Source organism: Myotis davidii, unplaced genomic scaffold (genome assembly GCF_000327345.1).
Source record: "Myotis davidii unplaced genomic scaffold, ASM32734v1 scaffold1968, whole genome shotgun sequence".
NCBI classification, from domain to species: Eukaryota; Metazoa; Chordata; class Mammalia; order Chiroptera; family Vespertilionidae; genus Myotis; species Myotis davidii.
Genome location: NW_006299274.1, coordinates 49,960 through 75,174, shown reverse-complemented (window position 1 = coordinate 75,174; position 25,215 = coordinate 49,960). Strand labels below are relative to the sequence as shown.

The 25,215-nt window shown below is 43.5% G+C and overlaps 1 protein-coding gene and 1 pseudogene across 1 annotated transcript in view; one reads left to right on the top strand and one right to left on the bottom strand.

Annotated features, from left to right (window-relative positions):
* LOC102761545 (procollagen C-endopeptidase enhancer 2-like) overlaps window positions 1-25,215 on the top strand; it is a gene marked incomplete at its 3' end in the record, with an annotated part of 79,609 nt that overhangs the window by 5,681 nt on the left and 48,713 nt on the right. The gene's annotated exons all lie outside the window — the stretch shown is intronic.
* Window positions 14,800-18,478, bottom strand: LOC102762127 (annotated as a pseudogene).

The window sequence follows — 25,215 nt, the reverse complement described above, 5'->3', positions numbered from 1 at the left end:
ATGTGGAGAAATTAGAATCTGTGTGCAATTGTAAAATGGTACAACTGTGGAAACAGTATGGCAATTTCTCTAGAAATTAAACATAGAACTGCCATATTATTTAATAATTCCATTTCTGGGTATATTCCCACAGGAAGGGAAAGCAGGGCCTGGAACAGTTTATTTTATGTCCATGTTCATAACACCATTATTCACAATAGGTAAAAGGTGGAAGCAATCCAAGTATTTGTCCACAGATGAATGGATAAGCAAAATATGGTACAGACATACAAAGAACATTATTCAGCCTGAAAAGTAAGGAAATTCTGACACATGCTATAACATGGGTGAAGACATTATGCTAAGTGAAATAAGCTGGTCACAAAACAATAAATATTGCAGGATTCCAGTTGAATGGAGCACCTAGAGTAGTCAGTCATAGAGACAGAAAGTAGAGGATGGTTGCCAGGGGTTGAGGGAGGGAGAATGGGAGTTAGTATTTGATGGGGACAGAGTGTCAGTTTAGGAAGATGAAACAGTTCTGGAAAAGGATGTTGGCGATGATTGTACAGTACACTTAAAAATGGTTACAATGGTAAGTTTTATGTTATGTAAATTTTATCACAATAAAAATATCTTAAAAATAAAATAGCCTAGCTAATTGAGTGTCAGCCTGTAAACCAGAAAGTCATGGTTCGATTCCCGTTGAGGGCACATGCCTGGGTTTCTCGCTCAATCCCTAGTAAGGGGCCTGCAGGAGGCAGCCAACCAGTGGTTCTCTATCATCATTAATGTTTCTATCTTTCTCTCCCTCTCCCTCTCTCTGAACACAATAGAAACATATCTATACTAATAAAAGGGAAATATGCTAATTAGACCAGGTCAACCGGCCATATTCTGGACGTCTGACTTCTTTCTGGACAAAGCTATGGTGGTGGGGGCTGAGGCAGAGGCAGTTAGGGGTGAGATCAGGCTGGCAGGGGAGGGCAGTTGGGGGTGATCAGGCCAGGAGGGGAGGGCAGTTGGAGGTAACCAGGCCAGCAGGGGAGGGCAGTTTGGGGGGACCAGGCCAGCAGGAGAGGGCAGTTGGGGGCAAGATAGGCCATCAGGGGAGGGCAGTTGGAGCATTAGGAAGGCAGGCAAGCAGGGAGTGGTTAGGAGCCAGTGGTCCTGGATTGTGAAGAGGATGTCCGACTGCCGGTTTAGGCCCGATTCCACAGGGATCGGGCCTAAACCGACAGATTGACATCCCCTGAGGGGTCCCAGATTGGAGAGGGTACAGGCCAGGCTGAGGGACACCGCCCCCCCCTGCACAAATTTTGTGCACGGGGCTTCTAGTTTTAAAAATAAAAGAAAATAAAACAAAAGTGATGGGATATTGTGTAATTCCATTTACATGAAATGTTCAGAAAAGAAAAACCTGTAGAAATGGAAAAGTAGGTTAGTGGCTGCATAGAACAGGGGATAGTTATGGGGATTAACAGTAAATGGCCAGGAGGGATTGTATTGAGAAGATGGAAATGTTTTAAAATCGACTTATAGTGATGGTTGTACAATGTAACATACTAAAATCATGGAATCGTGCACTTGAAATGGGTGAGTTTTATCATTTGTAAAATATAACTCAAGAAAGTTGCAGAAACTATGTGGCGGGATAGATAGCGGCATTAGTGCTGGTTTAGATGGGATTGTCTGGGAAGGCCACTCCTAGGAGGTGACGTTTCAGGGGAGGCCCAAGTGGTGAGAAGGGAGCCACATGAAAGTCTGGGAGGACCATGTACGGCAGAGAGACCAGCGAGTGCAAGGGTCCCAAGTGCGAAGCTTGATTTGTCTAAAGAGCAGCCAGGTGAGTGTGGCTGGAACAGAATGAGCACGGGCGACAATGGGAGAAGAATTTTAAAAGGTGAGCAGAGCCCTGCAGGCCATGGTGAGGAGGAGTCTGAATTAAATTTCATTTTGAGCAGGAATCCACTGGAGAATCTTAAGCAGCAGAATGAGATTACAATATAGTCCCCCCTTATCTGAGGGAGATATGTTCCAAGATTTCCAGTGGATGCCTGAAACTGAGGATAGTACTGAACTTTACATATACTATATTTTCTCCTATACATACATACCTATGATAAAGTTTAATTTATAAATTAAGCACAGTAAGGGATTAACAAAAATAAGCAAAAATAGGACAATTATAAAATGTATTGTAATAGAAGTTATGTGAATATGGCCTCTCTAAAATATCTTATTGCACTGTGTGTACAGTGTGGTTATGCTGGACAAAGGGATGACTCATGTCCTGGGTGGATAGAGTATGATTTCATCATGTTATTCAGAAAGGCAAGCAATTTAAAACTTATGAATTGCTTATTTCTAGAATTTTCCATTTAATATTTTTGGGCCACAGTTGACTGAGAGTAACAGAAGCCATGGAAAACAAAACCATGGAGGTCGGGGGTAAGGGGAGGGACTCTGTGTCTGATTTTAAAAGGTTACCTTGGCAGTTCCGAAGGCAGCTGCTGGCACCAGCCAAGAGGCCCGATGCAACATCTGGCTAATCGCTCAGTGGCTGCTCTAGACAGGGCTGTGCTCCAGTTTGTCCTCATCCAAGGCAGTCAATTAAAGGCATTCCCAAAGCTGGTAGATCCAGTCTATTTACTTTCCTGCTCCTGTAATCAGTAAACCAAGAATAGTGCCCACTGGGCAATTCAATATCACTTTTAGTAAAACACCACAGAGATCCTTCATGATGAAGGTCTCAACGGAACCCTCAAACTCCAATTCCTGTAGCTAGAAAGAAATATCCTGCCTCTCACCATTCACCTACCTACCATTTGATTCTTCCACAGTGGAGGTGTGTCTCACCAAATCCCATATAATGAAAGCCTAATATGCAAATTGTTCCCTCGACTGGGAGTTTGACCGGGAGTTCAAACGCTTGCTATGATGTGCACTGACCACCAGGGGGCAGCACGAATGGGCCCCAATGAGAATGGAACCATGGCAGGATGGTGGAGCAGATGAGTGGGCAGCGCCAGGCCAAGGCGGGTGCGAGCAGGGTGACCAGCAGTGGCGGTGGGGACAGGGCTGCTGCCCAGCTCCCAGGTGCTAAGGTAGCCAGGCAGGGGCCTGATGAATCAGGCGGAGAAGGGCATGCGGGGGCCTGGGGACCCAGGTGCTGCCCAGGACCCAGAGGTCAGCTGGGACCTGCCCTTCCACACCAGACGCTTGCACTTCGATCAACAGCCAGGCCTAGGGACCTCACCCATGCACGAATTTCGTGCACTGGGCCTCTAGTTGTTCTTATAAAACTCTATCTTACCTGGGTGGATTGGGGAAAGTCAGATTTTAGCATGTGAATGCATCAAGAAAGATGTGAATGCTAGTTGTCACACTCAAACATTCTAGCCAATTGTGTTGAACTTTCTGGTATGAAAGAAATTAGAAACTTAGATGTGCCCTTAACATATAGTACTTTAAAATTTTATAGTGATTTCTTAGACTGCTTTATTGTCTTATATCTATGGACATTAGCTATTTAAATTTAAACTAATAAGAGTTAAAGTAAAAATTAAAAATCCAGTTCCTCAGTCACACTAGCCATATTTCAAGTGCTCAGTAACTGCATGTGAATAGTGGCTACCATAATAATATATGATGTGAATATTTGGACAGTGCTCCTCTAGATCATTTTTGCGGTTAATTTCTACTCATGTAAAGATATGTCGAGGATGAAGACGCTCCATGCTGCTCAGTTGTAATTCTGCTTTGCAAAAGGGGAAGCTGATACTTCTACACAGTTGTTGGAAGCTGTGACTGGAATCAAGCCTCTTGACTTAGCTTTATTTTTCTGGCCACCAACTCTTGGTGACCTAAGACTACCAAGAGTTGGTAGTCTTAGGTTTTACTCATTAACCTTGCTGAGTATGTTCCAAAAAATCAGAGATTAAATCAGATAATTTGAAGGTTAAGAAATCATTAAATGTTTTGTAATCTATCATGGGGTTGAGGGTTTCTTAGTTTCCTGTTATTTTCAGACTGTAACCTAAGGGCATCTGTGTAAAATACCTAGTCTACCAATGTGGGCAGGAGTTAAGTATGATTTCACAGCTAAGGTATGTAAAATACTTTAAAAAATAGCGTCTGGAAAAAAAAAAGAACTTATGAGGCATGTTTGGCAAATAATAATAAAAGTTACCACTTACTGAGTATCTATCATAGCAAAAAAAAAAAAAAATAGCGTCTGGTCTTCTAAGAAGCTTGCAAGGGCAGTAGGGTTGAGTTGAAGCAAAAGTCATCCCAATTGATTTAAGATGAGACCCAATAACTTAGCCTGTTCCCAGCTCTGCAACAAGAAATGAAACTCCCAAGTATTGGCTTACAAACATCTGGACCCCTCTATTACAGTGGTCTCCTGCAGGACACAAATGTCCTAAGGGGCAGACTATGTGCACTCTGTGCAAGAGACAGTAAGAGAATGCTGAGATCCCTACAGATAGTCAGGGAGACTGGAGCATTGTCAACATGAAGACAGCCAGTGTGATGTAGTTAACTGCTCCATTTACAAAGAGCCCACCAGGCACTGTGTGAGGTGCTGGAGACACATACTAGTAGATGAACACAAAGGCAATGTGAGCATGGGGGACTGCCTGTGATGATGTGTTGGTGGGAAGTGAGATCAAGCCTACCAGGCTTTCCTTTTTGGCTCCATAGCACAAAGATCACCATTTCATATGAGAGATCAAGGAAATTGCCACAGTCATGTGGTTATTTAGTAGAAAAACTGAAATTCACCTTGTCACCTCAAAACTCAAAAATTTTCAAAGGTTACCCATTTAACTTAATCAAGTTAAAACTCCTTGGCTGTGAGTTTTAATATCCTTTGCAATGTGGCCTCATCCAACCTACTTGACCTCATTGCTTATTGTTTTCCTGCATGGCCACTTAGCTCCTCATTGTGCTTAGTATAAGTGCTGAGTACATAGTAAACATTCAGTAAATGCACACTTATTGATGGATTTTTACGGTTAAAAACAAGGTATTCCCATAGACTATGAATAAGATAAAAAATTTGAAGCTGTTATGCCAATATATGACAATTGGGAAAAACTGAACTTTGACTAAATATTTGATATCAAGAGATTATAGTTAATATTTCTGGGGGTAATAATAGTATTGTGTTTAATTTTTTAAAAATCCTTGTGTTTTGGACTTTGCTCCTGTGTTTAATCTTCTTTCAGCTCCAGCAGGTTTTCAGGGAAAAGTGCTCTCCCAGAGCCAGCAGGGAGCTGACTTATATAGACAGAAGTCCCTGCCCCTGGCTTTGATTGGTCTGTTGTTATGAAAATGAGGGCTCAAATCCTCAGTTTGGTCCTAAAGCACTGTCCTGATTGATCAGAATGGAGCTGCTCTGATTGGTCGTGAAGAACCTGATGGGGATATAGCTGCACAGCTTTGATTGGATGAATAAACCCTTAGTTCTGTTGGTTGAAATAGGATTCCAGGAACTCCTTTGCAGTCAGGCAGTTCAGTTCAGGCTTCTTACGGAAGTGCACTTTGTATGAGTGGTCTCTGTGTAGAAATGGCTGCTAGGCTCTATTTTTTGTTTTGTTTTCGTTTGAGTCCAGTTAGCCACTAAGAGCCCTTTTCAGTAGGTACAATATCTTCTTTCTCAGGGTCCACGCTTCAAATATGTTGTATCATTTTATTTTGTTTGCATTCAATTCTGTGAGGTCTGTAGGATACATATTAGTATGCCCATTTCACAAGTGGGGGAACTGAAGTCTAAAGAACTTGTATCTTGCTTACTATTGTTATGTTTGCAGATGGTATGGAAAGACTAGCACAAAATTTCTGGCTAGGTGATACAAATGCACTTTTATACACTTATTTAGCAAAAAAATAAACATTCACTCAATGCCTACTGAGTACCTACTATGTACTAAGCATTGGGTTGGTCCCAAGGAGTAAAGAAGACAAGGTATAGTTTCTGTCCTCACTGAGTTTATAATCTAGAAAGGAGTAGACAAGAGAATCAGTAATAGCTATGTGTATAAATAAATATCATACTCACTATAAATAGTTTTAAATATTGATAGTTTAAAATAAAGGCTTATTTACATTTATTTAAGTCATTAAAGGTCTTAGATTGCTTAAGATGAAAATATTTATTGCCTCATGCAAATAGTAAAAGATGTTATGACCCACTTTATATCTGTTCTACTCTAAGACTTGAGAAATTGTTCCTATGCCCTTTGCTTGGTTTCACAGAGCTATTTACAATACATTCCTTGATATTTTCAAATGTGCCTAATAAACAATTATATACCACTAGAGGCCCGTTGCAGGAAGATTCCTGCAAGAATAGGGCTTCCTGAGACCGGAGCGAAGCAGAAAAGGGAGCGAAGCACACAGAGGCGGGCTTCGCTCCCTTCTCTGCTGCCTCGCTCCCTCCCTTCCCCACCGCCTCGGCTCCCTCCCTTCTCCACTACCTCGCTCCCTTCCTTCTCCACTGCCTCGCTCCCTTGTTTTTCCACTGCCTCGCTCCCTCTCCTCCCCACTGCCTTGCTCCCTCCTTCCCCGCCGCTTTGGCTCCCTCCCATGTCCTCTGCTTCACCTCCCTCCCATGTCTGCTGCCTTGCTCCCTCCCTTCTCTGCCACTTCACTCCCTCCCATGTCCGCTGCCTCACTCTGCTCCCGTCTCTGCTACCTCCGATCCATTCCCTTCTCCGCTGCTTGGCTCCCTTCTACTGTGCTTGGCTTCCTTCTACACTGTCTTCAGTCTTCGCTGGGCGCCTGTGTATGCAAATTAACCACCATCGTTGTTGGGTTAATTTGCATACTCTTCTGATTGGCTGGTGGATGTAGCAAAGGTACGGTCCATTAGCATCTTTGTCTTTTATTAGTGTAGATTGCCTTGGGAGTAATTTTGTTACTAATGTATGTTAGAGTCATCATACTGAATCCATGTTCCAAAAAGCCTTATTGAATTTAAATGACATTTATATTTATTTTAAAGAAAAAATCGATTAAAAATATGATGGTATTTATGTCTTCTCGATAACCTTCATATGTGTCTTTGAGAAGAAATTCATCAGTGGTGGGGTATGGGGTTGTGCAAAAATTGAAACATATAGTAATGTTCTAGTAAGATCAGTGGAAGATACTAGTATATAATTTGAGAGAACAAATAGTGAATTTAGACAAAAACTCAATATTTAAGTCAAGTATACCTAAGGGTGTAGTAAGGTATTCTAAAATTACTGTAACTGTTATTTGCCTCGAATAACCACAGCAGAAGAGATAGGTGAATGGAATCTTGGCCTTAAACATCTATTTCCTGGCTTTAAACTACATGTAGTATTTAGAATTATATAAATATTTAAATTCTAATCTTAACTATGGGGTTTTTAAAAAATATACGTATACATTGTTGGACTAGGCTCAGTTAGGCCAGCTGTCAGCATAATAATTTAACCCAGTGCTTGAGTTAATATAATTTACATCTGATTCCTTGGTAAAGATGAATATAACAGAGAAAGTCTGCTTAGGTTTGAGGTCAGTGTGAATAGGATAAGAACACTATAGCTGGGGGTTTTGTTTTGTCTTTTAATTAATGGAATATAATTCAGAGACTTTGGGATTCTTATGACACTTAAACTTCCCAGATAGTGGAAGAATTAAAACATTTTCCTTAATGCCTTAAATCCTTTGGGGAAGCAAGGAGAATATAAATCCTAAATAAATAAGCAAGTGGTGACATTTTCCCACTGGGGCCTCAGTCCAGTTTTTTCTAAATTTGTTTTAAAGGCTTCTGCTGCTTTTCTTTTGTTGTTGTTATTTGCTCTTTCACATGAAAAGTAAATATGTTTTTATTTGTTAAAAACCTGATGTTTTATAAATGTGCTTATTGTACGGCTTGTACTTTTAGTGTGATGCTCAGGTAGATGCCTTAGAAAGAGCTAATGACAGAGAAGAAAATGAGGAAACATGAAAATTAGGTCTTCATTGGGCATTTATTTTTTCTGAAAGAGGTCTCTTTAATATATTAATGACAAAAAAGTCATTCTCTCCTGAAATATTATTATAATAATGAAGCACAAAGGTAACATATTCAAACCCCGTCTTTTTATATACATTGGGAAGGTATTTCACAGAGCTCTGAGACCCAGAAAGGCTTTTTCAGAATGTATTATTTAAAAGACTGATTTTTACTTTCACATCCCTTGCCCACCTAAAGAATTCAAGTTATGTGAAATTATGGGCGAATTTAAATTGTTCCATGAATTTTCAGATTCCTTAAAAATTTATCAGGTACTGACAGTAAAAATAAATAAATAAATAAAATGGTCTCATCGGTTGTTTGCTTGCTTTAAGCATTTAGAGGACCCTAATTCTAAGATTTATCTTCCTTTTTTTTTCACATTGTTCTGCATAGAATTAGAAAATTGTTCCTGTGGATAGTTGCTGTCCCATGTTCCTTGTGTACCAAATTTTTACATGTCGGGATATTAGCCCTTGATCCGATGAAGAATGCAGTCACTATCTTCAATGTACACAGTTGTACCACATAACTTAGCCACTTTATCAACAGTGGCAATACGCTGAAATTTCCTAGGCTAGGAACTTGGGAGAATAGAAGTATTTTCTTCAGATATAGTATTTTTTAGATAATAGTAATCAATGTGGCAAGTCTCTGGAAAACCAATGTAAACACCTAAAAATAAGTGGAACAGCCAGAGGATCGGGGAGTTGGAATTAAAGCTTCATAAGCCCTGACGCTAAATGTCACTTCTCTTTCACCACCTCACCCCAGGATGCTCCTGAGCACAACACAAAATAAAGTAGTGTTTCCCAAAATATGGAGGGAGGGAGAGAGCAGTGAACCAGCCACAGGCTGTTCCCTAGACCTGCTGATGAGAAGGGCACAGGAAAGTCGGTGGCAATTCTATTGCTGCTTAATGCTCCTAGAAATGAATTGATAGGGCCTGATTGCTAGATACAAACTTTCTAAAAGACCTGGGCCACAGTTGACCTTTGAAGAAATTATAATTCATTAAAACTGTGTTTAAAGTACCTCCAAGAGGTCAGGTGCTGGGCTGGACACAGAGACGGCAATGACTGGCAAACCACCTCTCTGACAGGGCTGGAGGAGGGGAGGAGGTGCTCACAGCTCAGGGAGATGTCCCAGAAATTAGTAACAATGGTACAGGGGACAGGGTTCACGATGGAGGGTTGTACCATTGGCATTACTCAGTGACTAGAACAACAATGGGCACTGGAGACTCATACAGACATTTACTAAGAATGCGGTGCAGTTTCCAGAACTTTCTAAAGTCGGTATCATGTTCAGGCCTGCCTTGTAAGGGTGATAAGAAGATTGAAGGAGGTAGTAGGTGAAAGGCCCTTGGCATAGTGTTTGGTGCAAGTGATGATTTTTTTTTTTTTTTACCTCTCTTCCAGGGCTATAATAAGGCATAAAAGTGTGGTGTTTTTTGGATCTTGTCTACAAGCCAACGCATTTTAAGCTGGATGGCAATCACTTTAGGGCATGGCTAGTTCCCAATAGAAATACCCATTCCTACTCACTGTGTCCCTTCTTTATTTGAAATATGATTTCATAAGACTGTCCACAGTGCTTCCAAACACTCCCAGCTTCTCTTTGAGCCCCATTCCCTCAAGCAGCCCATTCCCACTGTAGTACCACCTGAGTGTGCCCCTAACTTTTGAAATAGATGTGTTTAAAAGCAGAGAAAGGATTGTCAGTTAAAAATTGCAGGTGGTTTTCTATCTTTCGAGATGGAATTTAATTCATCTGTGTCCTTAATTCATCTTTGGAGCCCCAAATCACCAGCATAGCCCCTGTAGTTTTACCAATTAAGTAGTGAATTTATTAATTTATTCCTAATAGAGACACCCCATGGTACAGTGGGTTAGAGTTTATAGTTTCGGCAGCCAGACTGTCTGGGTTCAATTACCAGCTCCACTCATATGGTGATGAATCTCCAAAGATGACACCCCAATAACTCCACCACCACCTAGTATTCACGCCTTTTTTTTTTCTTTTCTTTCTTTTTTTTTTTTTTTTTTAACACTACCAAACATTGAATCTAGGCTGATTTCTGGGGTTGGTGCATAAGAAATTTTAAAGCTTTTGCCTTTGTCTTTTAAAACATGCACTCTGGGGGAAGCTAGCTGCCACGTAAGGACCACCATGCTCTGAGGAAGCCCAAGCTAGCCACATAGGGAGACTTTGTGGAGAGAGACAGAGATGACCAGGATGCCTCCAGCTGTTCCCCTCTTCCCAGATGAGGGGCCAGACATGTGAGAGGAGAAATCATCTTGGAGGACCAGTCCAGTTAAGCCTTCAGACTACTTACGCCCCAGATGATAAATGATAGTAATTACATGAGAGAATTCAAGCAAGAACCGGTCAGCTGAGACCAGTGAACCCACAGAATCATAAGAAATACGAGTACATTATTGTTTAAAGCCATTACATTTGGGGATGGTTTGTTATGCAGCAATAGATATCAGAACAGTTACTAGCTGTATGACCTTGAACTTGTTAGTTAACCCCTATGTGGCCCAATTTCCTCAATTAAAAAATGTGGATACTAATATATATTTCAATATAAAAAAATGTGGATACTAATACTCCTTACTTCATAGAATTATTTTGGACATTAAATAAATTATTGCATGTGCAGTATTAAGAACATTGCCTGGCATATGGTGAATACTCAAAAAATAGTAAGTATTACTAATTAATGAAATATTTATTGAATACTGTATTTATTATGTGTCAGGCCCTATTTTAAATTCTAGGAATATAACAGTGAAGGTCCTTGCACTGCTGGTGTTTACATTCTAGAAGTGAAGAGAAACAATAAAATAGATCACAAAGAGGTAGGTTGGGAATAAGTACCATGAAGACAATAAAACAAGGTGATGTAATGGAGACTGACACTGTTGATGCCACATTTGAGATGGGACATGGATGATGCAAATATCTCCCCACTAATGGCTGTCGGAGCAGTTGTCCTGCATGCAGATGACTTCATACATGGTGTTAAGCAATCTCCCTGAGGCTTCTTGTCCATTATTTGTAGAGTATGAGATACCTTCTGGATGTTTATGAATGGAAAGGTCTTGCTGATGGATTAAGGTTAGTACATGTGGAGAGGGTAGTGGATTTGGTTTTCACCCTTGCCTTTATATCTTTAATTTGTTTGGGTTTTGACTTTTAAAAGGTGCTTTGGGGATGTGGAAACAGGAGAAGCTGAAGGGCCTGCTTTTGTGAGTAGTGTTGCGTTGGGTCCCAGGGTGATGCAGAGATGGGAGGAAGCTGTTTTCATCATCCTCACAACTCTCTGCAACCTTGGGAGGGCAGAACCTTAGGAGAATCAGCAAGTAGCACCCTTGAACAGGTAGAGGCTTCCTCTTCTTGGGCCTGCCCAATGAAGTTGGAGGGCACCCCCATCAGTAGAAACATTTCATTTATTCATTCATCTGTTGATGGACACTGGGTTGCTTTTACCTTTTGGCTGTTTTGAATAATACTGCTATGAAAATGGGTGTACAAGTGTCTGTTTGAGTCTCTGCTTTCAATTCCTTTGAGTTTGTAGCTAGGAGTGGAATTGCTAGATCACATGGTAACTCTATGTAAACATAGAGTTTTTGAGGAGCCACCAACCTGTTTTCTAGGAGTAAGAGAGAAAAGGCATGGTGAACCCTCTTCTTGAGGAGCCAGCCTGCGTAGATATTCCTCGGAGATTCTCCACAACAACTAGGATTTTAGGGGGGTTTGGGCACAGGCATCAAGCCGAAAGGAACTTGAGTTATTGTTCTTTAGTGATTACAACTAAGTGTGGTAGCTCCTCCAAGAGATGCACAATATACTTTATATCATTATAGTTGTGAGTTAGAGTTCTGTGTTCGTTTTTAATAATATATTTTTATTAATTTCAGAGAGAGGAAAGGATAGAAACATCAATGAAGAGAGAGAATCATTGATTGGCTGCCTCCTGCATGTCCCCATTAGGGGGTCGAGCCCAAAATCTGGACACTGGAATCAAACTATGACCTCCTGGTTCATGGGTCGATGCTCAACCATTGAGCCACACTAGCCAGGGCATGAATTAGTTTTAATGAATCTGTTTTATTATTCCCCATACATCGTATAGATATAGTTATTTATCTCTATAAATCCTAGCTATGCAGATACAGAGTGGGGCAAAAGTAGGTTTATAGTTGTTCATATGGAAAAGAATATAATCCTATATAATAAAGAGCTAATATGCTAATTAGACTGAACAGCAGAACGACCATCCAGATAACCTTCCGGATGATGCCGGGGCTGCAAGGGCCAGTCGGGGCTGCGAGGGGCTGCAAGGGCCAAGTCCCATGCATGAATTTTGTGCATCGGGCCTCTAGTTATCCTATCTAATAATAGACAAACATGGTAATTGACCATACCTTCACTATGCCTCCCACTGGCTAATCAGCACGATATGCAAATTAACCACCAACAAAGATGGCGGCTAATTTGCATACTCTGGTGGAGGCATCAGGCCTGGGCAAGGGGCCGATCTGGCGATCGGAGGGTGATGGGAGTCGACGCCTCTGGCTAAGGCATCAGGCCTGGGTGAGGGTGGAGCTGGTGATCGGGGGGCGATAGGGGTCCCCTGCCCAGGCCTGAAGCCTGAGCCAGAGGCATCAGGCCTGGGGGTGACAGCCAAACCGGCGATTCATGTGAACTACAGAGGAAACACCTTTTCTGACCGCTCATTGGTTAAGCTCCCTGTATGCCACTGGTAATATTCTTAGTAACTTGGGTAATACGAATCCAAAAAGGTTTATCTAGGGTTTTTCACCACACTCCTGGTGAAAAAAACGAAGGTCTGCTGCTGGAGGGCTAAAAAATGTCATATCCTGCCCTAGCTGGTTTGGCTCAGTGGATAATGCCTTGGCCTGCCAATGGCAGGGTCTGAGTTCAATTCTGACCAAGGGCATGTACCTAGGTTGCAGGCTCCTCCCTGGCCGGGGCCCAGGTCAGGACTCATTCAGGAGGCAACCAATCAAAGTGTTCCTCTCACTTTGATGTTTCTCTCTGTCTTTCCCTTTCTCTTCCTGGAGTCTGTGCTGATGAAAAAACCTTGCTGGCTGCGGTGACTGGCAGTGGCTGCAGAAGTGGGCTGATGAGGCTGGTGCCCTCCACTGATCAGCCTGGTCACCTCCCACAAAGGGAGGCCAGACTGTGGCTTAGGCCCTATCCTGAAGGGGAGCAGGGAGCAGTCCTAAGTCATCACTGGGACATCCCCTGAGGGCTCCCAGTATGTGAGAGGGGGCAGGCTGGGCTGAGGGACACCACCCCCACCCCCGTGCATGAATTTCATGCACTGGGTCCCTAGTTAATAAATAATAACACAAGAATAAACTCTGTGTTTTGTGTATTCACAACTGTAAGCCTACTTTTGCCCCACCCTGTATTGTTTCATTACTCTCTATAAATCTTAGCTATATACATCTGAAAATAATGAAACTACATTTCTTAAAATAGAAATAAATCACAGGATTATTAAGTAAAAAAAGAATTACCATGCAGATTCCCGTTCTGCCCCTCTGTCCTGCAGTATGGAATGACTGTCTATCTTCTCTGGATTTCCATAGCATCTGGAAGTATCTTTATTACAGCACTGATCACTGATTGTTTACTCATATCTCCCTACTAAACAGAAAGCTCTGAGCACACGAACCTTGTTGCAGTTGTTTATTCTCCAAGCATCTAACATAATGTTTGACACATGCAGTAGTAGTTGAGTGAAGGAAAGAATGTGTAAATGAATGAATGAATAAAGAAGCCAGTGAATGAGCAATTACTCCACCACCAACCTTTAGGCAGAACCACACGGAAGCTATACATCTCTGCAGAAAAGTGTTCATTTATTTCCAAAGAGCTCTGCAGAAGGAGGCTTACTCTATAAAATCTGTAGTCTGTAGAATGCTGCAGTTGAAAGAGGTGTTCTCTTCCTGTGTCCTCCCTTCTGTGTCTCTAGCTGTGTTGCGTGTGTGCTGTTTGTCCTACCCTCAGGTTTGTGCATTATCAGCACCATGCAGTTGTACTGGGTGACACATCAGTCAGCATAACAACACCAGTGCCATGAACACAGCAATTCGCCCTTTGATTTAATGTCAGTTTCTGAATATTTACTTTGCAGCATAGGCAAACATTCTGGATGCTTCATAGAGTGAAACTCTTATGTACTTTCTTTGCTGCCATTCCACTCCCATTGAAGTATAAATATACATTAGTCTCCTTGTGTATGCAATTGTACAGTGCTGCAAAATTCCTGTCAGCTTTGAGAGCTACTAACTTTATGTATAAAACTATTTTGGATTGGAACTTTGAAATATACAGGGAAATAGATAAACAGTATAAACTAAGAGAGTATTGCCGCAACCTTTGCAGTGGGGCTCAGGATCTAAAGGAGGGGTTGATGCACAAATGAAAATGCTACACAAGAAATATGAATTTAGAAGGCATTGGGGGCCAGGTGGAGCCTCTTTCTTAAAGAGAAACACTGACTTCTGGCCTGGTCCTCTATTTATTTACTTGAATGCACATTTGCCCTTTAGCAATGCATACAGGCATATCAAAGGTAAACTTTGGTAAACAGTAAATTGATTATCAGGTTAGGAAATTGCCATGAGCCATTGAGCCCACAGCAGGGCAATATTATGATGATTTTTCAGCTCTGCTGAATATCAAAGTCCATTGGCCTTCCAATTATTCTTTTTGCATTAATATGCTAACTGCTGTTTGCTTTAGCCTATGGAAGAGTATATTATATTAGTTAATTAACTTTAGGAAAAATATTAATTGTTTTCAGAACCAACAAATGCTTTAAAAAATCTTCCCTTTGCAATAGCATGGATGGACCTAGATATCATTATGCTAAGTAAAGTAAGCCAGTCAGAGATAGACAAGTACCATATGTAGAATCTAATGAACTAACGAGCAAGATAGAGACAGACTCATAGATAGAGAGCAGACTGACAGCTGTGTGTGTGAGGGAGTTTGGAGGGTAGTTATTGAGCAATAAACTTGAGTTGATGGTGAAGCAAATCCCAGCCCACCAACTGTGCAGCAGTCTTGGGAGTAGCCAGCCAAACTAAATAGAGAGGACAGCAGGAGGGAGGGCTCCAGAATGGAAGTGATAGGGTACCAATGCCTTTTCACTACTGAGAGGGGTTTTAGTGGTAGATATATAGAAAACTAAGAAACTTAAAGAGCAAGGAAACCATTAGCCCTAGGGAAAATAAAAAATGTACCAAAAAATGTAAGAATTTAGCTCAGTAGAGAGTACTATGTATGAGTCATAGTAATGGAAATCCTGAATATTTATAGAACAGAATGTTGATGGGGGATGGGTGCAATAATAGTAAGCAAGAGATAAAATTTTAACAAGATGAATCAAGAAGTAGCAGCACAAGCATGTTATTAAGTAACAAGGAGGTCAATTTCAAACAAAACAGTTGAAAGAATAAAGCTGGTTACCTCTGAGAAGCAGGTATCTGGGATTGGGAGGAGGGGCAGAGCAGTTTCTTTCCATTACAGCCCCGTAGTGCTATTTTAGATTATAAACTATGGACATTAATTTTTTGATTTAAGAATTAGGTTTAAAAACAATTTTAGGTCTTTTGTAGAGACCTAATGCTATCATATAAGCCTGTTTTTTGAGAACATTGGCTGCTCACATTTGCATTTGTTCTCTTTTAAATGTGTTTATTACCCTACTGTGATTTTTCTCATCCCAGAAGGGAAGGGCTTTTTGTTTCAGTCCTAAAAAAATATGATTTTGTGTTTCTGATCCATCACAGATTTCCCAGATGAAATTACAGATTATGCAAGTGTTTTCTTGAAAATGTCATTTCAGATTTTTTCTTAGATCATTGCATAGACATCAGCTTTTTCCTACAAGAGCTTTCCAAATATCGTATCATGTGTCATGAAGAAGAAAACATGGGTGCTGTGTGACAAAACAGCCCAGCTAGCTAGCAGGGTCTCCCCTGGCTTTGGAGCCTGTTGCCTTTGAGCCATGCTGTCAGACAGCCTGCTCAGGTTCCTCTTTTTCCAAGAATCACCACAATCTTGTGCAGCCTGTGCTCTATTAACTTATGTTGACCACATCTCAAGAATTGAAAGAATATCCAAAATGACTTAAGTTTTGGTACTTTGTTCCATTTTTTGAAGATGAGAAGAAATTGGCCAATTTTAATTTCTATGACCTATCTGCAGTTTTCAATCATGGAACACAAGTAAGAAAGGGAAATGAATATATTTACTTTTTAAAAACTATAATCCTGTATATGCAGACTGAGAGATTATAACAAAGCCAAGTTACTTGGGATGGGCATTTTTATAAATGTTGGTGTCCTCTTTCACAGCTCAGTGTGTCCCAGACCTGTCCAGGAGTACCATAGTGGTGCTAGAGGTTCTCATCACACTTTTGCATGGACCATCAAATTTACAGCATGTGCCTTGGTGATACTGGGTTTTCTCACTTTTTTGATTGCTCCAAATTACTTGTTTCACTCTTGCTGTTCACACAGTCTGAGAATGTGTCTACTTTTTGTTGGCCACATACCACTTTGATTCATGTAGAACTTATAAGCACCAAAACGAATGAAGCTCTCTCTACAGTTGTGTGTCACAGAGCTGCTGAGTAAGGATTACTGGTGAACGTCACTATCTACTTGCTATTCAGGGTAATTAACACAACTACCAAATATCAGTGGCCCCACATCAATGGTGATTTCTTGCTAAACCGGCAGTCGGATATCCCCCTCACAATCCGGGACTACTGGCTCTTAACTGCTCACCTGCCTGCCTGCCTGATCGCCCCTACTGGCCCCCTGCCAGACTGATCACCCCTGTTGGTCACCCCTCACTGCCCTCCTTTGCTGGCCTGGTCTCCCCTAACAGCCCCCTCTGCCAGCCTGGTCACCCCAAACTGCCTCCCACAGGTCTGGTCACCCCAACTACTCCTCACCATCATGGTTGCCTCCAACTTCCCCCCTGCCAGCCTTATCACCCCTCTCTGCCCCCCTTTGCTGGCCTGGTCTCCCTTAACTGCACCCCCTGCCAACCTGGTCGCCTCCACCTGCCCTCCACCCCCCGCTGGCCTGGTCACCCTCCTGGGCCCAGAGGGAGTTGCCCTACCCCACCCCACCCCAGCCACTCCTGGTACAGCTCCTGCACATGTGCACTGGTCTCCGGGGGCCACACCAGGATGGCAGCGTAGATGCCTTCCATCTACTGCAGCAGTGCCCCGTCTGCACGCCCATCCTCTGCCTGGGCCTGGCCCCTGCTGCTTAGGCATCACTGGTGCAGGCCAGCACCTCCACAAAGTGGTAGAGGAACTTGTCCCTCTACAGCTTCAGGACCACTTCTGGATGTTCCAAAAACTGTAAGCAGCCTCAAAGTGTAGCAGAACCTTGCTCTCCCTTTCAAGGGTGACCTTCTGGAAGTCTTTGTTCCTCAGGGTGCGGTAGGTGAGCATCTCCACGTCCTCATTGAACAGCTCCTTGGCCATGTGCCTGAAGATGTGCACCAGGTACCCTTCGGAGCTGGCACCCTCGTGGAGCCTCATCTCCTCCTCCTTCATATCTCCAAACAGAGTGTCCAAGGTGGCATCATTCGAGGTGAGGTCACTTTGTTCCATTATCTGGACAATTTCACCTGAGGTTAACATGCAGTTAGCACCCCGGAAACTATGCAAAGCTGTGGAGGCCCTTCTCAAAGGGCCTCCAGTTTCTTGTCATAACACAGGGCCACAATGATGTGGAAAATCTTGTCAGGGGACAGGTTCTTCCATCTGGAGAAGTAATCCTTCACCAGAGAGCCCATGATCTGCTGGGGAGACTTAGCCTGCAGAGGTGGGGGTGATGGGGTGACCCAGCATGCGCTCTGCATATTGGACCCAGCTGGGGCAGGTGGAGGTCAGCATGGGTAGCCGGGGCTCTTCCTCATGGTGCTGGCAGTACCAATGCTCAAATTCCTTCTGACTCTCTAGGAGGCTGAAGTCTGCAGCTATCTTCATGTCAAAGACAGTGTGCCCCAAAGCTTTTGAGGAAGCCGCAGAGCCTTCTGGATGCCTCAGTGGCACTGAGACTGAATGTAGCAGCAAAATAAGACAGAGACTGAGGACACACGGACACTGCCAGCACCTTGTGCTGTGAGGTATCACATTTCTTATTAAGGTTCAGAACACGGAAGAAGTCCTTGATGTTCTGTTGAGAAACTTGGACTCATTCCACTGCGGTCACACAACTGTCACACACCAGGCAGTCATGCAGAAATATCTTGGCGTTGGCCAACTTATGAATTCTCCCTTCTCTCCGTTCTCCTGAGCCGGCTCCAGACGTTGATTGTGGCATTGTCTTGGTCATCGGTTTTTGTTTTTTTACTACATTCCTTTTGTGTGCAGTGATCACACTTCATCTGGAGCGGGGCAGGCTGGGGGCCAGCTCGAGTGACCTGGAGGAAGCATGGGGAGAGCAGTCACCACTGGTCACCCCTGGTGCTGCTGGCAATATCTTTTCTTCCTTGTGGAGCGTCTAGGGAGGGGAAACGGCTGCAGTGCCCAAGGCTGAGTTCCAGGAGGCCGGCAGCGCTGTCGGGATCGTGCTCGTGGTGCTGGTTCATTGGTGCCTGGACTGTCCTCTGGAGATTGAATATGCAGGACTACTAAGGGAGCCAGTCCCCAGTTCTGCCCTGCCACCACCACCACTGCCACTGATCAATTGGAGCCTGAGGGCCCAGGGGAGGGACCAAGAGGTCTGCCTTCCACCCGCTCCCCAGTCCCCGCCATGCCACTCACCCCAGTTCCCCTGTTAGCCGTTAGCCATCCCCTGATCAATCGGAGCCTGAGGGCCGGGGGATGGACCGAGAGGTGCTCGTGGTGACTGGTCGTTTGGTCATCATGGCTGTCATGGACACTGGCTTTTTATATAGATAGACTAGAGGCCTGGTACACAAAAATTTGTGCACTCGGTGGGAGGGAGAGGGTCCCTCAGCCCGGCCTGTGCCCTCTCCCAGTCTGGGACCCCTCGGGAGATAATGACCTGCTGGCTTAGGCTTGCTCTCGGGTGGCAGAGGGCAGGCCCAATCCCTAGGTGCAGCCCCTGGTCAGGCTCAGAGCAGGGCCGATTGGGGAGTTGGGGCACCATCATGCACAGAGCAGGGAGATTGGGAGGTTGTGATGCCACCCTCAGTCACGATCAGGGTAGGGCCGATTGGGGGGTTGGGGCACCGTCCCCTGTCACACTCAAGGCAGGGTCGATGGGGAGGTTGCGGCACCACCTCCTGTCATGCACAGAGCAGGGCCAATCAGGGGGTTGGGGTGCTGCCCCCGTCACACACAGAGCAGGGCCCATCAGGGGATTGGGGCACCGCCCTCTATCACCCACAGAGCAGGGGATTGGGGCGCTGCCACTCTCACATTCAGGGCAGGGCCGATGGGGAGGTTATGGCTCTACCCTGTCACACACAGAGCAGGGCCCATGGGGCGGGGGTTGGGGAACTCCCCCCTATCAGGCACAGAGCAGGGCTGCTAGGGGCTTGGGGCGCCTTCCCCTGTCACGAACAGAGCAGGATGGATAGGGAGGTTGTGGCCCCGCCCCCTGGCACACACAGAACCACAGGGCAATCAGGGGGTTTGGGTGCTGCCCCCTGTCACGCTGATCCCGGTGCCGGGAGGCCTCATGGCTCCGCTGATCCCAGTGCCGGGAGGCATATTACCCTTTTACTATATAGGGTAGAGGCCTGGTGCATGGGTGGGGCTGGCTGGTTTGCCTTGAAGGGTGTCCTGGATCAGGGTGGGGGTCCCCACTGGGGTGCCTGGCCAGTCTGGGTGAGGGGCTGAGGGCTGTTTTCAGGCTGGGGGTGACTGAAGCTCCCAACTGCTCCTTTTTTTCTTTTTTTTTTTTTTTATTCTGGGCCAGCTTTAGCTCTGAGGCTTGGCTCCAGCTCTTAGGCCTCCGCTGATGAAAGTAGGTTTCTGGCCTTTGCTTACAATGTTGCGAATCTGCTGGCTGAAGTCAGGTGGTATTTGTTAAAATGTTTCAAACTGCAGGCTCAGAGGCCTGCAGCGGCAGGCAGGGAATGTTGGAGTCCTCCATCACTGAAGCAAGCAAGCCTCATGTTAGTTTCAAGCTGCCTGTCTGCCGGCCGCCATCTTGGCTGACAGTTAATTTGCATATCTCACTGATTAGCCAATGAAAAGGGAAGCGGTTGTATGCCAATTACCATGTTTCTCTTTTATTAGTATAGATAGCTAGATAGATAGATAGATAGATAGATAGATATACAAACTTTGCCTCCCCAAGGGGACCCCAAATGGGAAAAACCTTTCTCTTGAAAACAAAGAAACAAAAAAATCAATCCTAAAATCTTCTGAGTCTCTTTGTCTCCAGGTTTATAAAGGTTGCAGCTCTTTGTCTCTGTCTCTTCATGACCCTTTCTAATTGGAACCTTCCTTAATTACCCTTGTGCTTTCCTAATGGGTCATTCTTCTGCAGAGTATCAGTTTCAAAGTCCAAAGCCCACATGGTGCCCCCCTCTTCCTCTCCTCTAATCTTTTTTTAAAAATATGTTTTATTGATTTTTTTACAGAGAGGAAGGGAGAGGGATAGAGAGCTAGAAACATCGATGAGAGAGAAACATCAATCAGCCGCCTCCTGCACACTCCCCACTGGGGATGTGCCCGCAACCAAGGTACATACCCTTGACTGGAATCGAACCTGGGACCCTTGAGTCTGCAGGCCGATGCTCTATCCACTGAGCCAAGCCAGTTAGGGCCTCTCCCCTTATCTTGCAACATTTCTCTATCCTCTATGAATGGATGCCTTCCTCTTGTAACATTTCTCTACCCTCTATGAATGGACGCCTGCCTCTTGTAACATTTCTCTACCCTCTATGAATGGATGCCTTCCTCTTGTAACATTTCTCTATCCTCTGCAAAAGTAAGATAAGCATTCTGGTGTCTTGGAGCTTTTTCCTTCCCATTACAAATGCATTCCTCTCCCATGAAATCCCCTTTTCCCTAAAACTGCCTGTCCTGTCTCTAAAATTCTTTTCAGTTGCTTTTGAGAAACAAGGGAGAAAGGGGTCCTGGAACAAGGACAAAGTAACCTATTTTATCTGAAAGTTTTAATTTGTTTTATGAAAGACTTTAACAATATGTTGACAAAATGTTATCAGTAATTAATTCTGGAAGTTGGTGTCCAGATGTTTGTTTTATTGCTCTATATATCTCTGTATATTTCTGTATTTTCATAATATTCCTAACAAAGAAAAATCAAGGATACAGACTGTAGATTCTTCAAGTGGAAGGGTCAGCTTCAGAGAATATGTTTTCCAAATTCCTTTAGGATGACAGTACAGGGACTCAGCAAAGTTCACAGCCCACAGCACTGGGCAGTCTTGGTTACTCACACAGTGTGAATGGCAGCCACCCTGTGACAAGTGAGCATGCTTGCTGCAGTGTGCCTCTCATTGACCTTCAGTGCAAGATGGCATTTGTGTCTATTTACAGTAGTTTCACGACTGGTACAGATCTCCTGTGCATGCTTCCTTCTGAAGAGTTTTTGCCTGGCTTGTTAGGATCATCATGTGTTCAAAATTGCAATGATGTGATCCAGTTTCTATTGTGAACATATTGTGCTCATTCTCAGAGAAGCTTCAATGTTTCATTGCAATGGGACTAAATAAAGAACTTTTGGGAAGGCATGATTTACCCCAGTGAGGATGAGTAGCCAAGGCCTGTATCCATGTCAACTGCCAGACTACAGGAATGAATGAACATAATTTTCTTAGTATCAAATAACTGAGAATTTAGCAATGAAACAAGATGATGCTGTGCTATTCTGCTTCTTGTTGCAGTCATCTAAAGATCTCCTCACTTGTACATTTTAGCTCCTGGTCAGTCACTGTCTTCAACATTTTTCCTTGTCTAATTCATAGTAATTTCAATGTCTATGTGGCTGATCCTTTTGAGTCTTTAACCTCCTCTTCTCCAATGAGCTTAGCCTTCATTATTCCTTAGGCACCCACTTCCATTGTCATTATCCTTCCTCCACCACAATGTAGGTTGTTACTGTGTTGATTTATGTCCTAACCCAGCTTGAATTCCATGGTCCATTTTGTGGTCACCATCCTGCTACATCCTCACCTAGGAGAGCCTTCTTTACTTCCATAGTCCTTCCAAACACCACTCCCTCCTGGCCCCCAACTTACTACTGCTTAAATCCATATCTCTGCCTGCTTTGCACCCCCACCCAGGGAGCTGACTGTGGCATGGCAGCCTGATATATTTCCCTAGTCCAATTACACACCTTCTCCTCTGTTCTCAAACTCCCAAAGCTGCCTTTACATCTCCTCTTGCTGTTGGGACCTTGTTTTCCATTTTACTACTGAAAGAAGAGTAATCAGAAGAAAAGTTTCATGTGCTCTCACAGCCTCACCTACTAACCTGCATGTGCCAACCTTCCCTCTGCTCATTGGGTGAACCGTGCCTTAGATCACATCTCCCCATGCTTGCTCAATGACGTTTCTCCAGCAATTCTCCCTCCCTCCTACTTCATCAGTTTTGCCTTCTCTACAAAATTATTACCATTGGATGCAAATATGCCTTAATATAGCCCCTTGTAAAATCCTGTCTTCACCTCACATCCTCTTCCAGTAGCCCCCATATTACTCTGTTTATCCTTCCATAAAATCTCCTTGAAAGGTTTATCTATATTTATTATCACCAATTCCTCTCCATTTTTTCTTCAATCCTTCTCTACAGACTTTCTCCTTACTGAAAGGTTCCGAGTGGGCTGGGGCCATACACCTATGACATGAGGCCATAATGTATCAAAAAAGATTTTATTCCAGGCACCTGGGTGCAGGTGGGCTGAGACAAAGAAAGACATCAGTGAAAAGAGCAGGGAGAGATAGGTTTTTATTATTTGTTGCTGGCTGCAAGCAAGCTCTGCTGACATAAGGGTCTGGTCCATCCTTAGTTCCTCCCATGCCAGGTGTCTTCTTGTTATCTGAGTTATGCTGTGCTCAAGGCTGCAAGCTTTCTGCAAGATATCTGCTAAGCACAATAAGTTTTTCTCTGCCCTGTTTTATTCTCTTTAACCCTTTCATTCCCATCTTAAAGGGTGTATATAAAGGAAAAGCTTATTCTGGCTTACTGGCCTGTGTTATTTATTAACTTTCTTTTAACTTTCTTTTACTCATTGGACGCCTAATGAGTAAATTCAGATTATTTCCTGGGATATAGGTCTGTAGGGTCCCTTTACCTGGATAAGGACAAACTGTCTTACTGTCTTAACTAGGACTTGTAATCTTGTTTGTATAAATTGTTAACCATTCTGAAAATGTAGGCCCTGAGGAGGAGGAGGAGAAATAGTGTTAGGGGGCCTGTAAGCGGGGGAAAGCCAGGTTAATTTGGGCAGAGCTGCTTGTAGGCGGGACTATATGGACTGCTCTATACTATCCCGACTGCTCTCCTTGAGCCATTGAGCATTCTTTAGAATGTGTTGCGTTTTTTCCTTTATTTGACCTGTAGAGTTTAGATAAAAACAACAGGAGGTGTTAGCAATTAAATAACCCCCTCCCTCTTTGGCTAGGAGATAGTCTAGGACTAGTAGGGGGACCATTTTAGGAATATAAGAGATCTTGGAAATTCAGAAGCACTATGAAGGTAAACAAACAGATGTGATCTGGAGAGAAATCCTATAAATCACCCTGGAGCCAGAGTCTGTAATGAGTTAAAAAATACCTTGCACTGTTCGGATGGGATAGTCTGCACCAGGTGGGGGAATGTTGTCACTAACAATCTGCAGGAAAGTGAAAGTCATAATTTATTTTTCATTTGGCTGATATGTGAGAGGGGCTATTTTTCCAGGAAGGCTAGTGGGAGGATAGGTTATTCTGGAGGCAAGGTTTGTTTTGTTGTTGTTGTTGTTTTTCCCCCAGTTTTCCCCCTTGCTAGGCATTTGGAGCTTTCTTCCCTGGTGAGTTTTTACATCTGTATCTGGCCTATTGTCCTTGCTCTGGGGGTCAGGGATGATGAGGTCTGGGCACAAAAGGAGGTTGTGATGGTATCTAACAGTGGTATTTTCTGAGTACAATGGGGCCTGTAACCTGGTGGAGATAAACTGTTTTATGCATTTTAGTATTACTGGGGTAAACGCTAGAATAGTAAGAGTTATGACAAATGGTCTGGTGTAAGGAGAGGGACATTAGTTTGGAAGACTGTAGTCTAATATAGCAAAATGAGGTTTATTCTCTTTAATTTGTCCTTGGTTTAGGAAGATAGTATTTACTAGATGGCTGTGGACTGCTGTTTTACTATCTCAGTTTCCCTACTCTGCTTATTCTGGCTTACTGGCCTGTGTTATTTATTAACTTTCTTTTAACATTTCTTCCCACAAATCTTCTATAACTTTCACGAACCTTCTTACAACTTTCATAAACATTTTTACAACTTTAATTTACTTTCTTTTTCCTTTAAAAATGCCTGTCCATGCCTTATGTCCTTTATTATTAAAACCATCTGATGAACATTCTCACTTTTAAGAAATATATCTTTAACAAAGCATAAGATATTATATTAACAGTTTTAAATTTACTTTATAGATTATCCTATATAATAAAAGAGAAACATGCAAATTAACCATCCCTCTGCTATGCTCAAGCCATGCCCACAAGCCATGCCTACCAGTCAATCAGAAGTGATTATGCAAATTAACCCAACTAAGATGGTGGCAGCCACAGAGCTGGAGCGAGCAGGAGGCTTGGGTTGCCCCCAGAGATGGAGGAAGCCAAGATTCCTGCCTGCCCTGGCTGGCCCTCGGCTCAGCTCAGGGCTACAGAGTTTCAATTATAGAAGGTAAATAAACCCCAGATACCTGTTCCCAGCTGGCCATGGCCTCTGCTCAAGGCTACAAAGTTTCAATTACAGAAGATAAATAAATCCCAGAAAAAAAAGAAAAACAAGAAAAAAAGGAGAGGCTGGGAGCTTGGGTCACAGGGGCGGGCATGGCCAGCCTGAAAACGGCCATCAGCCCCTCACCCAGGCTGGCCAGGCACCCCAGCGGGGACCCACCCTGATCTGGGACACCCTTCAGGGCAAAACCAGCCGGCCCCCACCCATGCACCAGGCCTCTATCCTATCTAATACA